A 17896-nucleotide genomic window follows, 5' to 3' on the forward strand; every position below is an offset into this window, starting at 1 on the left:
TATATCCAGGTGTTCAAGGGACTCTTTCACTTCTGCTTCCTTTTTTTTTTTTTTTTTTTTTGAGATGGAGTCTCCCTCTGTCACCCAGGCTGGAGTGCAGTGGTGTGATTTCGGCTCACTGCAACCTCCGCCTCCCGGCTTCAAGTGATTCTCCTGCCTCAGCCTCCCTATTAGCTGGGATTACAGGCGCTCACCACCACACCCGGCTAATGTTTTGTATTTTTGGTAGAGACAGGGTTCTACCATGTTGGCCAGGCTGGTCTAGAACTCCTGACCTCGTGTGATCCACCCGCCTCCACCTCCGCCTCCCAAAGTGCTGGGATTACAGGTGTGAGCCACCACGCCTGGCTATTGACTTCGTTTTCAGGTAGGTCTTTGGAGTGGCAATGATCTGGCCACTTGGAGCTCCAGGTGTATAATGCTGTATCTTTTATGATGCCTTTGTCTGGAAAAAAAACAACAACAAAAAACCAGACTTCCCAACTGAAAGAGCTTACATGAGAAAGCTGTTTTTGCGTGTTCGCTATCACATCTTTCAAAGACAGACAGTCCCAGGGCTGGTTTGGTTGCTGAAGAACATCAGGCTCTGGGTGGCATCTCTGAGACTGGTGTTCATTCTCCTCCTGAGTACAAACTGTTTATAGCAGCATCGTGTTCTCACACAGTGGCATCTAAATCAGGCAGTGTAGACCGGGGCCTCCCCTTCTGTGTTCCTCCTTTTTCCTCCCCAGAATAATTCTCCTTATTTCTCTCTTGTCAGAACCCGGCTGTATGGCTACCCTAAGTTGCAAAGTGGTCTGGGCGGTGAACACCTCATTTCCAGTCCCCATGGTGGGGTGCGGGCTTTGCCTGGAGGAAGCATGGGTAGGGGAACGATTGTTGAGAAGGAAATTAACAGGACTTGTAATTGCCTTCAGAGCAGATAACTTCAGAGGAAACAATGTGAGAATCAGCTGTCCCTCAGCTGCTGTGTCATTCAGGGACAGGATTCTGATTGGTCCTGCTCAGACCTTGGAGACACCTCAGGCCAATCATTGGGTACAGTTTGGGGCAGACTCTTGGGTCTGACCCCTGCCTTAGCTGACTCCTCCTCCTCCTCTGCCTATGTTCCTCAGGATTGGTCCAAAGACCTTCAGGACCTCTTCCCTTTTTGCTGGAGGGATAAATTCATCTCTTGCAAGCCAGTATGTAGGGGTCCCTTGATTGACAGTTCCAACAGAATCACATGGCAATGGGTAAGGGACAGTCCCTCTAAGTAGCAGGTGTCCACTAATTTCTACCCTCAGCTACTTGACACTAATTCACACCTACATTCCAGGACACAGTATTTCAAAAAAATCCCATCGCAAAAATTGGTCCAATCACTGTGTCAGTTTGCTAGGGCTGATTTAACAAGTTACCATAACCTAAAACAACAGAAACTTATTCTCTCACAGCTCTGGAGGCCAGAAGTCTGAAGTCAAGGTGTTACCGCCAGGCACAGTGGTTCATGCCTGTAAATCCCAGCACTTTGGGAGGCTGAGGCGGGAGGATCACTCAAGCCCAGGAGTTGGAGACCAGGTAACATAGTGAGATACTCTTAAAAAAAAAAAAAAAAAACAGTCCCTGTGGCTCACACCTGTAATCCCAGCACTTTGGGAGGCCAAAGCAGGCAGATCACAAGGTAAGGAGATCGAGACCATCCTGACTAACATGGTGAAACCCCGTCTCTACTAAAAATATAAGAATTAGCCAGGCATGGTGGCACACACCTGTAGTCCCACCGACTCGGGAGGCTGAGGCAGGAGAATCGCTGGAACCCAGGAGCAGGGGTTACAGTGAGCCGAGATTGTGCCACTGCACTCCAGCCTGGCATCAGAGCAAGACTCCGTCTCAGAAAAAAAAAAAAAATTAGCTGGGCATAGTGATGTTCACTTGTAGTTCCAGCTACTTTGGAGGCCGAAGTGGAAGTATCGCTTGAGCTCAGGAGTTTGAGACCAGCCTGGGCGGCATAGCAAGACCCTGTCTCTACAAATAATAGTAATAATAATAACAACAATAAAATTAGCCAGGCATGGTGGTGCTCACCTGTAGTCCCTCCCACCTACCTGGGACTGAGTCAGGAGGATCACTTGAACCCAGAGTTTGAGGCTGCAGTGAGCTGTGATGGCGTCACTGCACTGCAGCCTGGGCAAAGGCATTGGTGAGGTTGTTTTCTTCTGAGGTTCTGATGAAGAATCTGTTTCCCTTCTCCCTCCTCCCTCCTCCCTCCTCCCTCCTCCCTCCTCCCTCCTCCCTCCTCCCTCCTGGTGGCTGCTGGTGATTCTTCACCTTCCTTGGCTCATGGAGGCATCACTCCGGTCTCTGCTTCTGTCTTTCCTTCACCTCTTCCCCTGTGTGTCTCTGTGTCTCAAAATCTAAATCCTGGACGATGCCATTTAGAGAGCCTTAATTACATCCCAGAGACCTTTCTTCTAAATAAGGTCACATTCACAGGTTCCAGGGCATAGGACATGGATATATCTTTCAGGGGCCACCGTTCCACCCACTGTAACCACCTTGAAAAACAGTTGGTCAGTTTCTTATAAAGTTAACACAAACTTACCGTATGCCTCAGCAATCCAGTTCCCACCCGTGAGAAATAAAAACATGTTCACACGAGTATTCACAGCAGCCTTATTCATGATAGTCCCAATCTGGAAATGCAGAGACAACATCAATGTCCATCAATGAACCACCTACCGACATGCATAGCACCATGGATAAATCTCAGAAACATGATGGCACGTGATATAAGCCAGACACAAGAGTGTATACTGGAGGACTCCAGTTATGTGAAATTGTAGAAAGAAAACACTAACCTGAGCTGGGCATGGCGACTCCCGCCTGTAATCCCAGCACTTTGGGAGGCTGAGGTGGTGGATTACTTGAGATCAGGAGTTCAAAACCAGCCTGGCCATCATGGTAAAACCCCGTCTCTACTGAAATAACAAAAATTAGCCAGATGTGGTGGCACGCACCTGTAATCCCAGCTACTCGGGAGGCTGAGGCAGGAGATTCACTTGAGCCCGGGAGGCAGAGGTTGCAGTGAACCGAGATCATGACGCTGCACTCCAGCCTGGGCAACAGAGCAAGACTCCATTTCAAAAAAGAAAGAAAGAAAGAAGGAAAGAAGGAAGGAGAGGAGAGGAGGGGAGGGGAGGGAAGAGAAAAGAAGAGACTAATATGTAGGGGTGGAAAGTGGATCAGTGGTTGCCTGGGGGCTGTGGCAGCGGGTGGGTGGTTGTGGAGAGATTGATTACTAGTGGACACAGGGAAACTTTCCAGATGATGGAAGTTGTCACACAACTGAATACATTGTCAAAACTCGTTGCACTTAAAATTAGTTCATTTAAATTCTTGTTACATTGTTGCAAAATAAACTTTACCATCTTAGCCAAATGTTTTCTTTGAGACAGAGTCATCTTAGCCAATTAAAAAAAAATTTTTTTTTGAGACTGAGTCTCTCTGTGATGCCCAGGCTGGAGTGCAATGGTGCAATCTCGGTTCACTGCAACCTCCGCTTCCTGGGTTGAAGCGATTCTTCTGCCTCAGCCTCCGGAGTAGCTGGGATTACAGGCATGAGCCACCTCGACCAGACTTAGCCAGTTTTAAGTGTACAGTAGCATTGTTGTGCAATCATCACCCCTACTCATCTCTAGATCTCTTTCCTCTTCAGAATTGAAACTTTGTTCCCATTAAACAACTCACTGTTTCCTTTTCTCCCCAGCCCCTGGCAGGCACATTCCACTCTCTGGGAAATTCTCCATGAATTTGACTACTCTAGGTACCTCATGTAAGTGGAATCATACAGCATCTGTCTTCTCGTGATGGGATTGTTTCACTTAGCATGAATATCCTTAGACTTCACCCATGTTGTAGCATATGTTAGAATTTCCTTTCTTTTTAAGGTTAAATAATTTTCCATTATGTGTATATACCACATTTTGTTTATCTATTAATTCACTGATGAACAGTTGGGTTGCTTCCTTCACCTTTTGGCTATTGTAAATAATGCTGCTATGAAAATGGATTGGAAATATCTTTTTGAAATATTGGTACACTTTTGGCCAGGCATGGTGTGTGCCTGTAATCCCAGCTACTTGGGAGGCCGAGGCAGGAGAATCGCTTGAACCCAGGAAGCGGAGGTTGAACCCAGGAAGTGATCACGCCATTGCACTCCAGCCTGGGTGACGGGGCGAGACTCTGTCTCCAAAGAGAGAGAGAGAGAGACAGAGAGAGAGACAGAGAGAGAGACAGAGAGAGGGAGGGAAAGGAAGAGGGGAAGGAAATATTAATACATTTTCTTCACACAAATTATATCTTGATAAAGCTGGCTCAAACTACTACTCGTACCTAACATAATATAAACATTCCTAGTGCTACTGCAGAAGCATTCACCCCTTCCCCAAAGGGAGGCATCACAAAGCCATATCCAATCTACAGACCAAGATTTCTGGACACTGGCTATTCCTTTCGTCAAGGACACATGGAGTCTCTCTTTATCCAGAAAATTAATATTAAGTCTGGGTGCAGTGGCTCATGCCTGTAATCCCAGCACTTTGGGAGGCTGAGGCATTCAAGACCAGCCTGGCCTACATGGCAAAACTCTGTCTTTACTAAAAATACAAAAATTAGCTGGGCATGGTGGCGCATGCCTATAATCCCAGCTACTTGGGAGGCTGAGGCAGGAAGAATCGCTTGAACCCGGGAGGTGGAGGTTGCAGTGAGCTGAGATTGCGCCACTGCACTCCAGCCTGGGGGACGGAGCGAGACTCTGTCTGGAAGGAAGGAAAGAAGGAAGGAAGGAAGGAAGGAAAATTAATGTTAAATGAAATTGTAGCCCCCTCAGCATCCCATGCCCATGTATAACAGTGGAGAAACAGGAAAACCATCACAATTGTCACTTGAAAGGGGAGGGAAGATAAATAAACAAAATAGTATGGCCATTTGCTGAATTTATCAAGACTCCTCCACTTTCAAGAGACAGAAAACTGGCCTTAAAAAAAAAAAAACTATTGCTAGGCACAGTGGCTGATGCCTGTAATCCTGGCACTTTGGGAGGCTGAGGTGGGAGGATCACTAGGGCCCAGGAGTTTGAGACCTAGCCTTGGCAACATAGCAAGACTCCATCTCTTACAAAAAAAAATTTTTTTAAATAGCCAGGTGCCATGGTGTGCACCTGTAGTCCCAGCTACTCAAGAGCTAAGGTGAGAGGATCTCTTGAGCCCAGGAGGTCAAGGCTGCAGTGAACCATGGTTGAGCCACTGCACTCCAGTCTGGAGGATAGAGAGACAACACCCAGTTTCCAAAAAAAATTATTAAAATATAACATACTCACAAAGAAACTCACACATATCCAGTAAGTGTGGATCCGATTATAGGCTGAGCACACCCATGTAAGCAGCCCTGGGTCGTGAACTGGAGCATCACCAGCTCTCCAAGCCCCTTATGCTCCTTGTCAGTTACTTCTTCACCTCAAAGGTAACTACTGCCCTGATTTCTAACACCGTAAGTCAGTTTGCCTTGTTTTTGATCTTCAGCTACTTGGAATCCTACAAGTGTACAGACTTATGTGTTGGAATTCTTTTTATTTTTCTGAGACAGAGTCTCGCTCTGTCACCCAGGCTGGAGTGCAGTAGCATGATCTCAGCTCACTGCAACCTCCATCTCCCGGGTTCAAGCAATGCTCCTTCCTCAGCCTCCCGAGTAGCTGGGACTACAGGCACCGGCCACCACGCCCAGCTAACTTTTTGTATTTTTAGTAGAGACGGGGTTTCACCATGTTGGCCAGGGGGGTCTCTATCTCTTGACCTCGTGATCCTCCCGCCTCGGCCTCCCAAAGTGCTGGGATTACAGGTGTGAGCCTCCGTGCCTGGCCTGAATTGTTTTATTCTTCATACGCCTGTGAGATTTGTCCATGTTGTTGCTGATTGTTGGAGGCTGTTCATTGTAATCCTAGCACTTTAGGAGGGTGAGGCAGGCAGATAGTTTGAGCCCAGGAGTTCAAGACCAGCCTGAACAACATAGTGAGATGCCGTCTCTACCAAATATATATATATACAGAAATTAGTTGGGTGTGGTGGTTCGCGCCTGTAGTCTCAACTACTTGGGAAGTTCAGGTGGGAGGATGACTTGAGCTTGGGAAGCAGAGGTTGCAGTGAGCTGAGATCATGCCACTGCCCTCCAGCCTGGGTGACAGAGGGTGATCCTGTCTCAAAAAAAAAAAAAAAGTGCGTTATGGGAATACATAATAATCTATCCATTCTACAGTGGATTAGGTGGCTTCTGGTCTGGCATGACCACTTACAGTACTGCTATGTACATTGCATTTTGGTGAACATATGTAGGCATTTCTGTTGGATATATACCTAGAAGTGTCATTGCTGGGTCCCAGGGTGTATACATGGTATGCAAATGTTCATCTTTCTTTTGAGATGAGCCAGGCTGGTTTTCAATTCCTGACCTCAAGTGATCTGCGTGCCTCAGCCTCCCAAAGTGCTGGGATTACAGGCATGAGCCACCATGCCCGGCCTCATGTTCATCTTTAATAGACACTGCCAACCAGTTTTCCCAACTAATTTTCTCCATTTATACACCCTCCAGCACTCTCTGAGAATTTCAGTTGCTCGCCAACATTTGGTATTGTTAGTCCTTTCAATTTTAGCAATTCTGGTGGGAGTGCAGCAGTATTTTATTATGGTTTTAATCTACCTTTCCCCCATACCTAATGAAATTGAACACCTTTCCAAATATTGAGCCACATGAATATGCTATTCTGTGAAATGTCAATTCACACCATTTGTCCATTTCTCTATTGGATTTTCTGCCTTTTTTGAAAAACAGGTTAGTAGGAGTTCTTTATATATTCACATGAGGCCTTTGTTAGAAAAAAATATTCTCCCACTCTCTGGCTTGTCTTTTCATTCTCCTAATGGTATTTTTTGATGAACATAAGTTCCTATTTTAATATAGTCCAGTTTATCAACATTTTCCTTTATAGTTGAGGCTTGTTTGTTTCTTGTTTAAGAAGTATTTTTTGGCCAGGCGCAATGGCTCATGCCTCTAATCACAGCACTTCGGGAGGCTGAGGCAGGAGGATCACAAGAGCCCAGGAGTTTGAGACCAACCTGGGCAACATAGCGAGACCCTATCTCTATTAAAACAGACAAGTAATAAAAGAAATGTTTTCTTACCCTAAAGCTTCTGAAGATATTCTACAATATTTTCTTCTAGAGGTTTTATTATTTAAGTGTAAACATTTAGCCCTACAACACATCTGGAATCAATTTTTGTGTACTGTGTGAGGAAGGGATCATGTGGCTATCAGTTGGCTCAGCCCTATTTATTCAAAAAGATAATTTTTTGCTTCTCATTGCACTGCAATGTTGCTTTTGTCATAAACCAAGTGACCATATATTTGTGGAATTTTCCTGATTTTTCCATGTTGTTCTTTTGGTCTATTTGTTTTTCCTTGCAAGAGTACACTGCTATAATTATTATTATAATAAGCTTTGCTCTCTGGAAATTACATGCCTGTAATCCCAGCACTTTTGGGAGGCCAAGGTGGGCAGATCACCTGAGGTCAGGAGTTCAAGACCAGCTTGGCCAACATGGCAAAACCCTGTCTCTACTAAAAATACAAAAATTAGCTGGACGTGGTGGTGTGCGCCTGTAATCCCAGCTACTCGGGAGGCTGAGGCAGAAGAATTGCTTGAACCCAGTAGGCGGAGGTTGCAGTGAGCCAAGATCAAGCCACTGCACTCCAGCCTGGGCAACAGAGCAACATTCTGTCCCCCCATCCCCAAAACTACCCCAAAATTAAAAGCTATTAGAAAGATGAAAATCCAAATCACTAATAACACCAAATGCTGGTGAGGATAAGGAACATCAGGAACTCTTACTCCTTGCTGGCAGTAATGCAAATTGGTACAGCCACTTTAGAAGACAGTTTGGCAGCTTCTTACAAAACTAAACACTCTTACCATATATCACAGCACTCATGTTCCTTGGTATTTACCCAAATGAGATGAAAACTTACATCCACACAAAAACCTGAAGACAAATATTCATACCGGCTCTGTACATAATTGCCAGAACTTGGAAGCAATCAAGATGTCCTTCAGGAGATGAACAAACTGCGATACATCCATACAATGGAATATTTTTCCGTTATAAAAAGAGATGGGCTCTCAAGCAATGAAAAGATATGGAAGAAATGAAAATGCATATTGCTAAGTCAAAGAAGCCAATATAAAATGACTACATAAGGTATGATTCCAACTATATAACATTCTGGAAAAGGAAAAACTATAGAGACAGTTAAAAAAAAATCAGTGGGTTTTTAGGGGTTTGGGAGAGGGAAGAGTGAATCAGCAGAGCTCACCCAACTTTTAGGACAGTGAAACCACCCTGCATAATATTATAAAAGTAGATATGTCATTATATAAGTGTGTCTAAACCCATAGATTATACAACACTAAGAGATGTAAACTATGGACTTTCCTCTCGATTTGCTGTAAATTTAAAACTGCTCTTTAAAAAAAGGCCTATTTTCAAAAACAAACAAACAAAACCACTATACAATGTACAAAGTCTCACACAAAGAGTGGACCTTAATGTAAACTATAGATTTCAGCTAATAATAATCTATCGGTATTGGCTTATTAATTGTAACAGCTGTGGCACAGTAACAGAATGTTAACAGGGGAGATGGGGGGCGATGAAGGGGGATATAGAAATTTTCCATACTTTTCATTTGACTTTTTTCTGTAAACCTAAGACTACTCCAAAAAAAAAAATCTATTAAGAATATCAGAGATAACAGATGTCATTGAGGCAGAAACAAGAGTTGTACATTATATAGATCCAAGCTGCCCTAGGTGTTCACTCTTAATAACAGTTTGCACGTTGGGGCACAATTATGGAGTATACAAGGCGCCAGCTGCAGTGGCTAACGCCTGCAATCCCAGCAATTTGGGAGGCCAAGGTGGGCAGATCACCCGAGGTCAGGAGTTTGAGACAAGCCTGGTCAAAATGGTGAAACTCCATCTCTACTAAAAAACAAAAATTAGCCGGGCATGGTGGTATGTGCTTGTAATCACAGCTTCTCAGGTGGCTGAGACAGGAGTCTTGTTTGAACCCAGTGGGCGGAGGTTACAGTGAGCTGAGATCATAACAATGAACTCCAGCCTGGACAACAGAGTAAGACGACGTCTCAAAAAAAAAAAAAAAAAAAAAAAAAGAGAGAGAGAGAAAACATACTGAAATAATTTTGAAGAAATTTTAAAAATGTATTGGGTACACGGAGAATTTTTTTCTTTTTTCATGAATGAGAGGCTCTCAATAGCCAAGGGTGGACTTGAACTCATAGCCTCGCCTCCTCAAGCGCCAGGACATCTGGCCGGAGCGACAGCGACTCCCGGGGCGGAGCCTCTCCTTTACTCCCTTTGACTGCATAGTAACTGATGTAGCCAATCACGAGAGGCTGACTCCTGACGTCACCAGTCGTCAAGGCCAGGTAGGGCCCTGCGTTCTTTGGCGCCCCCTGGCGGGAGGAAAGGGACCTGTATCTGAGAAAGAGCAGCCCATGGGGTCAGCTGACTCCAGCAGGGTTCCGGTGCCGGGTCCAACACCCCTCACTGCCCCACGGCGACTCAAGTCACTTTTCATCTCTACATCCCCTATGCTTGTGGAAGAAATCCGGCTGAGAGAGAGAGATGCGAAAGGTAGGGAAGATGCAAATTCCCTGGCATCCAATTATATACAATCTTTGACCCGCCAGGCATCCAGAGTAGTGGGTTCAACGAAGTGGCGCAGGTATCCAATTAGATAGGGCAGGGTTGCCGTGACGACACGAGTCTCTACAGGGTTCCCAGCGTCGGTGAGCTCTAGCGCTGAGCGCACGGTGGCGCTTGGAAAGGCGTGGCAGTCGACTCCAGCAAGCGCGGGCTGGTCAGAGGCAGCCAGTAAGGCGAGGACAAGCCTCCGGGACATCACTAGTTGCCGAGCAGGCCGCCGGTGAGCTCCCTGAGCTTCCGCGAGCCTGCAGGCTGGACGCGCGCACCTGCTCCAGAGTGGTGATTGGTGCGCATGCGCTGATGCCTCCGGCTGCCCTTTTTTTTTTTTTTTTTTTTTTTTTTTTTAAGTGTGCAGGGAGATAAAGGGCGGGAAAGGGCGTGGGGCGACGCGAGAGGCGAGAGGCTCTAAGGAGACGGGCAGACTGACTGATGGACCTCGAGGTGGCCCCTCAGCCTCAGGACAGGACTAGAAGACGATGTGGCCCCCTAGGAAACATCCAGAGACTGAGGGGAGGAAACCAACAGTTCCGAGGGGCAGAGCCCCCCACAGGCGCAGACCCAGAGGGGCAGAGGACGATTCGCAGACGGAAGGAAAGACGCTGGGAAGCAGCCCGGGGTGACAGGAAGAGAAGGAGACGGGGAAGGACCCTGAGGCGATGGAGACAGGGCCTCTGGCCGGGAGCGACAAGAGGGGCTGTGACAGAGACGGAGGGGTCAGAAAAAGAGCCCACGGTCACAGGCGGAGTGCCCGACGGCACAGGGGCTGAGGCGGGAGATGGGGACAGACACGCGGCAGGGAGAAGACAGCAGCGAGGACAGTGCAGAAGTGGGATCAACAGCCACGAAGAGGATAGAGTCTGAGGCAAAGGGGAGAGGACCAGCGAGAGAAGACAGGGAGTCAGATGGGAGCGAACTGGAGAGGGGACAGAGACAAAGACCCCAGGAGCCAGGATGGAGACCAAGGGGTATAAGCAAGATGGAGGGAGGGCCAGGCACAGTGGCTCATGCCTGTAATCCCAGCACTTTGTGAGGTGGAGGTGGGCAGATCACTTGAGGTCAGGAGTTTGAGACCAGCCTGGCCAACATGGCAAAACCCTGTCTCTAAAAAAAAAAATATATATATATATATATATTAGCTGGGCATGGTAGTGTGCACCTGTGGTCTCAGCTATTCGGGAGGCTGAGGCAGGAGGATCACCTGAGCCAGGGAGGTCAAGGCTGCAGTGAGCTATGATGACATCACTGCCCTCCAACCTGGGAAACAAAAGGAGTCCCTGACCCTACAAAAAAAATATTTTTTTTAATTAGCCAGGCATGGTGGTGGCGGCACACATCAGTTTTCTTAGCTACTCAGGAAGCTGAGATGGGAGGATTGCTAGAGCCGGGGAGTTAGAGGTTGCAGTGAGTGGTGTTCATGCTACTGGACTCCAGTCTCCTCTGGACGACAGAGTGAGAGTGGCTTAAAAAAAAAAAAGAAAGAAAAGAAAAGAGCAAAGAGCAAAGTGGAACAGAGGTCGAGAGGACAGAGATAGTTAGAAGGTAGAAGGCAGAGAAAGAGACCATGACAGAAATACAGGAGACAGAAGCCGAGCAAGGGACAGAGACAGAGGATTCAGAGTTGGAGGAGACAGAGCCCGAGGGAACCGCAACAGAATGCACAGACTCTGAGTGGAGGGCAATCGTGGCGATGCCACCAGGGTGAGCGTAACGGAGCCCATTCAATGACACAGAGACGGGTGAAGTGATAGAGGCGGAGAGTGTGATGTCAGACAGAAGGGATGGTAATATAAAAAGGGGATGATGGAAAGAGAAAAGGCATTGAGGCAAGATGGGGGGTAGATGGAAGGTGGCTTCCCAGCCGTCCGGCAGTGAGAGATTAGGGGTGTGGGCAGAGTTAGAAACACAATTGTATCTTACAGGGGAGGAGAGTGATGGGGAGTACATGACCGAGACCCGCCAGAGAAAGATAAGGACACAGAAACAGGGACTGAGTCACAGAGATGAATAGACAGAAAGGGCAAAGAGAAAGGAAATGAGAGGGTCAGAGCTGTCTGAGACTTCGTCAGGGGTGAGGACCACAGGCAAAAGCAAAGATAGGAGAGTGAGTAGAGAGCCAGAGAGAGTGAGAGGGACCCACAGACCCGTGGGTAGCTGAGACCTGCCGCTCATCCCAGTACCTAAACCTAGGAAGTAATGAAACCTAGAATGTCTGAGGTTTTTTTCTTTCAGTTTGGTTAAGTTATGACCTTGATTTGGAATTGTGATTTGAAAGATCTCAACGCCGATTCTAGATTTCTGACCAAGTTTCTGAATCCTCCAGTCCTCTTTCATTGGCCCACGGTAGCCATGGCACAAAGCAGTATGCAAAATCACTCTTTTTTCATTCATTTATTAAACAACTATTGAGTATTCACTCTGTACCAGGCATCATTCTGGGTACCGGGGAGGCGACAGCAGAAAACGAAATCCACACACCCACGAAGATTTCAACCTAGTTGGTGGACAAATAAATATATAATGTCAAGTAGTGTTAAGTGCTAAGTAGAGAAATTAAGCAACGCTGAGAGGACAGAGTAGTTGAGGTAGCTGATAATGGCAGACTAGGTTATTCAGACCAACGTTCCCACTAAAAGCAACTAAGATTGCTGGATTTGTTTTCTTTTTTGTCTTGAAAGTATAGGCCCGGCACAGTAGCCTGTGCCTGTAGTCCCAGCTACCTAGAAGGCTGAGGCAGGACGACCCCTTGAGGCCAGGAGTTCCAGGCTGTAGTGCACAATTAATACAATCATGAATAGTCACTGCATTCCAGCCTGGGCAACGATTTAGCAAGTCGTTAAGCAAATTGTTAAGGCAACAATGTTTCCTTAACATTTCTGTATTACGGAAAAAAAAAAATTTTTTTTTTTTTTCAATGAATGAGAGGTTCATCATACTGCCCAGGTTGGCCTTCTACGCATAGCCTCGCCTCCTTAATCGCCAGGACAACCGGGGTGGGGCCTCTCCTTTTGTACCTTTGACTGCATAGTAACTGATGTAGCCAATCTCAAGAGACTTATTCCTGACGTCACCAGTCCTCAAGGCCAGGTAGGCCCCTGCGTTCTTTGGCGCCCCCTGGCGGGAGGAAAGGGACCTGTATCTGAGAGAGAGCAGCCCATGGGGTCAGCTGACTCCAGCAGGGTTCCGGTGCCAGGTCCAACACCCCTCACTCCTCCACGGCGACTCAAGTCACTTTCCGTCTCCAGGTCCCCAGTGCTTGGGGAAGAAATCCAGGTGAGAGTGAGAAATGCGAAAGGTAAGGAAGATGCAAATTCCCTGGCATCCAATTATATACAATCTTTGACCCGCCAGGCATCCAGAGTAGTGGGTTCAACGAAGTGGCGCAGGTATCCAATTAGGTAGGGCAGGGTTGCCGTGATGACACGAGTCTCTACAGGGTTCCCAAGGTCGGTTAGGTCTATCGCTGAGCGCACAGTGGCGCTTGGCAAGGCGTGTTCATCTACTCCAGCAAGCGCGCTGGTCGAAGGCAGCCAATAAGGCTTCGTGACGTCACTGGTTTCCGACCCGGCCTCCGGAGCTTGTGAGTTCGCGTGAGCTCCGAGGAGCTTGCAGGCTGGACGTCCGCACCTGCTCCAAAGTGGTGATTGTTGCGCATGCGCTAATGCTTCCAGCTGTCTTTTTAAAGGGAGATTTAAAGACGGGAAATGGCGTGAGGCGAGGCGAGGCGAGGCGACACGAAAGGCCAGAGGCTATAAGAAGGGATTTAGACTGACCGATGGACCTCGAGGTGTCCGCTCTGCCCCAGGACAGATCTAGAAGAGGATGTGACCCCCTAGAAAATATCCGGAGACTGAATGGAGAAAACAGTTCCGAGGGGCAGAGCCCCCCACAGGCGCAGACCCAGAGGGGCAGAGGACGATTCGCAGACGAAAGGAAAGACGCTGGGAAGCAGCCCGGGGTGACAGGAAGAGAAGGAGACGGGGAAGGACCCTGAGGCGATGGAGACAGGGCCTCTGGCCAGGAGCGACAAGAGGGGCTGTGACAGAGACGGAGGGGTCAGAAAAAGAGCCCACGGTCACAGGCGGAGCGCCCGACGGCACAGGGGCTGAGGCGGGAGATGGGGACAGACACGCGGCAGGGAGAAGACAGCAGCGAGGACAGTGCAGAAGTGGGATCAACAGCCACGAAGAGGATAGAGTCTGAGGCAAAGGGGAGAGGACCAGCGAGAGAAGACAGGGAATCAGATGGGAGCGAACCCGGAGAGGGGATGGAGACAAAGACCCCAGGGGCCAGGAGGGAGACCAAGGGGTTTGGGGTTTAAGAAAGACCAGAGAGACGGCCGGGCCCGGTGGCTTACGCTTGTAATCCCACCACTCTGGAAAGCTAAGTTGGGAGGATCACTTGAGGCCAGAAGTTCAAGACCAGCCTCACCAGCATGGTGGAACACCATTTATACTAAAAATAGAAAAATTAGCTGGGCGTGGTGGCACGCACCTGTCATCCTAACTACTTGGGAGGCTGAGGCAGGAGAATCGCTTGAACCCCAGAGGCGGAGGTTGCAGTGAGCCGCCGAAGTTGTGCCGCTGCACTCCAGCTTGGGTGACAGAGTGAGACTTCATTTAAGAAAAAAGTGGGGGAAGGAGGGAGGGAGGGACGAAGGGAGGGAGGGAGGAAGGAAAGAAGGGAAAATGATACCGTTTGAACCCTGGAGGTGAAGGTTGCAGTGAGTTGAGGTCATGCCATCTAGCCTGGGTTACAGAGTGAGACTTTATCAAAAGAAAGAGAGAGAGAGAGAAAAGGGAAGAAAGAAAGAAAGAGAAAGAAGGGAGGGAGAGAAAGAGAGGGAGAGAGGAAGGAAGGAAGGAAAGGGAGAGAAAGAAAATGAAACCGCTTTCTTTCCTCGTCCATAAGGAGCAACTCCTCACGTGTTCAAATTTTATTAGGAGATTGCCACAATTCGGTCAATTCAGAAGTAGGATCTTCAGGCTCTACTTCAAATTCGAGGTCCCTTGCTATTTCCACCACATCTGATATGACTTCTTCCACTAAGGTCTTGAACTTCTCTCAAAGTCATTGTGAGTGCTGGAATCAACTTCTTCCAAACTCCTGTTAATGTTGATTTTGGACCACCTCCCATGAATCACAGATGTTCTTTATGGCATCTAAGAATGGTGAATCCTTTCCAGAAATTTGTCAATGGACTTTGCCCAGATCCATTAGAGGAATCACTATGGCAACTCTGCCTTTATGAAATGTATTTCTGAAATAACAAGACCTGAAAATTAAAATTACTTCTTGATCCATGGGCTGCAAAATGGATGTTGTGTTAGTGGGCATGAAAACGATGCTAATCTTGTACCTCTCCATCAGAGCACTTGGGTGACCAGGTATATTGTTAATGAGCAGTAATGTTTTGAAAGAAATATATTTTTTTTTCTGAGCAGTAGATCTCAACAGTGGGCTTCAAATATTCAGTAAACCATGAAGTAAACAGATGTGCTGTTATTCAGGCTTTGTTGTTCTATTTTTTGAGCACAGGCGTAGTAGATTTTGCATAATTCTTAAGGGCCCTAGAATTTTCAGAATGGCAAATGAGCACCGGCTTCAATTAAAGTCACCAGTTGCATGAGCCCCTAACAAGAGAGTCAGCCTATCCTTTGAAACTTTGAAGCCAAATATTGAATTTTCCTCTCTAGCTATAAAAGCCCTAGATGGCATGTTCTTTTCATAGAAGGCTGTTTTTATCACATTGAAAATCTGTTGTTTAGTATAGCTGCTTTTCATCAATTATCTCAGCTAGGCCTTCTGCATAACTTGCTGCAGTTTCTTCATCAGCACTTGCTGCTTCAACCTGCATTTCTTCACCCCACCCCCACCCCACCCCCCAGATGGAGTCTCACTCTGTCGCCCAGGCCAGAGTACAGTCTGCAGTCTCCACCACCCAGGTTCTAGCAATTATCCTGTCACAGCCTGTCGAGTAGCTGGGATTACAGGTGTGCCACCACACCCAGCTAATTTTTGTATTTTTAGTAGAGGTGGTGTTTCACCATGTTGGCCAGGCTGGTCTTGAACTCCTGACCTCATGATCCACCCACCTTGGCCTCCCAAAGTGCTGGGATTACAGACGTGAGCCACTGCGCCTGGCCTCACCTTGCACTCCTATGTTATAGAGATAGCTTCTTTCCTTAAACCTCATGAACCAACCTTTGCTAGCTTCCAACTTTTCTTCTGCGGCTACCTTACCTCTCAGCTTTCACATAATTGAAGAGCGTTAAGGCCTTACTCTGGATTAGGCTTTAATTTAGGTGAAAACTGGCTAGTTTGATCTTCCATCCAGACCACGAAAGCTTTCTTCACATAGCAATAAGGCTGTTTTGCTTTCTTACTATTCATGCATTCACTGGAGTAGCACTTTTCATTTCCTTCAAGAACTTTTCCTTTGCATTTACAACTTGGCTAATCGGTGCAAGAGGCCTTTTCTTTGGCCTAGCAGAGCTTCTAATGTGCCTTCCTCACTGAACTTAACCATTTTTAGTTTTTGATTTAAAGTGAAAGGCATGTGACTCTTCCTTTCACTTAAACACTTAGAGGCCACTGTAGAGTTGTCAATTGGCCATTTTTTTTTATTTTTTCGAGACTCTGTCACCCAGGCTGGAGTGCAGTAGTGCAATCTCGGCTCACTGCAACGTCTGCCTCCCAGGTTCAAGCGATCCTTGTGCCTCAGTCTCCTGAGTAACTGGGATTACAGGCGTGTACCTCCACACCCAGATAATTTTTGTATTCTTCATAGATACAGGGTTTCACCATGTTGGCCAGGATGGTCTCGATCTCCTGACCTCATGATCTGCTCACCTTGGCCTCCCAACATGCTGGGATTACAGGCATGAGCCACTGTGCCCGGCTGAAATTGGCATAATTTTAATACTGTTGTGTCTCAGGGAATGAGGAGGCCCCAGGAGAGGGAGAAAGACAGGGGAAAGGCCAGTTGGTAGAAAAGTCACAACACACACAACATTTATACATTAAGTTTGCCATCCCATATGGATGTGGTTCATGGCATCCCTAAACAATTACGATCGCAACATCAAAGATCACTGATCACGCATCACCATAACAGACAGAATGATAATAAAAAGCCCGAAATATTAGAGAATTACCAAAATGTAAACCGAGACATTAAGGGAGGACATGCTGTTGTTAAAATGGTGCTGATAGACCAGCTCAACATGGGATTACCACAACAGACCTTCGATTTGTTAAAAAAAAAAAAAAATCTGCAAAGTGCAATAAAGCAAGGAGCAATAAAATGAGGTATACACGCAGTTACACATTTCAAATGTTTGAAATCATACAGTATACATATGGTCATTAGCATAGGAAGATTATTATAAGTTAATAAAAAGATAACTTTAGGCTGGCTGTGGTGGCTCACGCCTGTAATCCCAGCACTTTGGGAGGCCAAGGTAGGTGGATCACTTGAGGTCAAGAGTTTGAGACCAGCCTGGCCAACGTGGTGAAACCTGTCTCTACTAAAGATACAAAAAATTAGCCAGGCATAGTGGTGGGTGCCTGTAATCCCAGTTACCCCAGAGGCTGAGGCAAGAGAATTACTTAAGCCCGGGAGGCGGAGGTTGCAGTGAGTTGAGATCACCATTGCACTCCAGCCTGGATGACAGCGACACTCTGTCTCAAATTTTAAAAATTAAAATAAAAAATAATAACTTTTTAAATTCTCAAGTCCTGGGTGTGGTCATGCCTGTAATGAGAGCACTTTGGAAGGCTGAGGTGGGAGGATCACTTGAGCTCAGGAACTTGAGATCAACCTGGGCAACATGGGGAGACCCTGACTCTACAAAAAGTTCAAAATTAGCCAAACATGGTGGCACACACCTGTAGTCCCACCTACTCAGAAGGTTGAGGTGGGAGTATCACTTGAGCCCAGGGAGGCAGAGGTTGCACTGAGCAGAGATTGCGCCACTGCACTCCAACCTGGGTGATAGTGTGAGACCTCATCTAAAAAAAAAAAAAAAATCTCATAATTCTTGGGTCAATGAAGAAATCCTAATGGAAACTGTAAAACA

The 17896-nt window shown here is 46.9% G+C and overlaps 1 long non-coding RNA gene across 2 annotated transcripts; it reads left to right on the plus strand.

Annotated features, from left to right (window-relative positions):
• Positions 1-250: 250 nt before the first annotated feature.
• LOC135276729 (uncharacterized) lies at positions 251-14215 on the plus strand. Of its 2 annotated transcripts, XR_010344232.1 has the most exons (4): positions 251-1560; positions 3749-3814; positions 8116-8289; positions 13501-14215. It is a non-coding gene; the product is annotated as an uncharacterized LOC135276729 (long non-coding RNA). The 2 variants fall into 2 exon arrangements; XR_010344231.1 differs by lacking the exon at positions 13501-14215 and having other exon boundaries at positions 8116-8877.
• Positions 14216-17896: the final 3681 nt, after the last annotated feature.

The sequence above is a fragment of the Aotus nancymaae genome, unplaced genomic scaffold (genome assembly GCF_030222135.1).
Source record: "Aotus nancymaae isolate 86718 unplaced genomic scaffold, 86718_ANA_hifiasm-v0.15.2.pri h1tg000028l, whole genome shotgun sequence".
In the NCBI taxonomy this organism is placed as follows: domain Eukaryota; kingdom Metazoa; phylum Chordata; class Mammalia; order Primates; family Aotidae; genus Aotus; species Aotus nancymaae.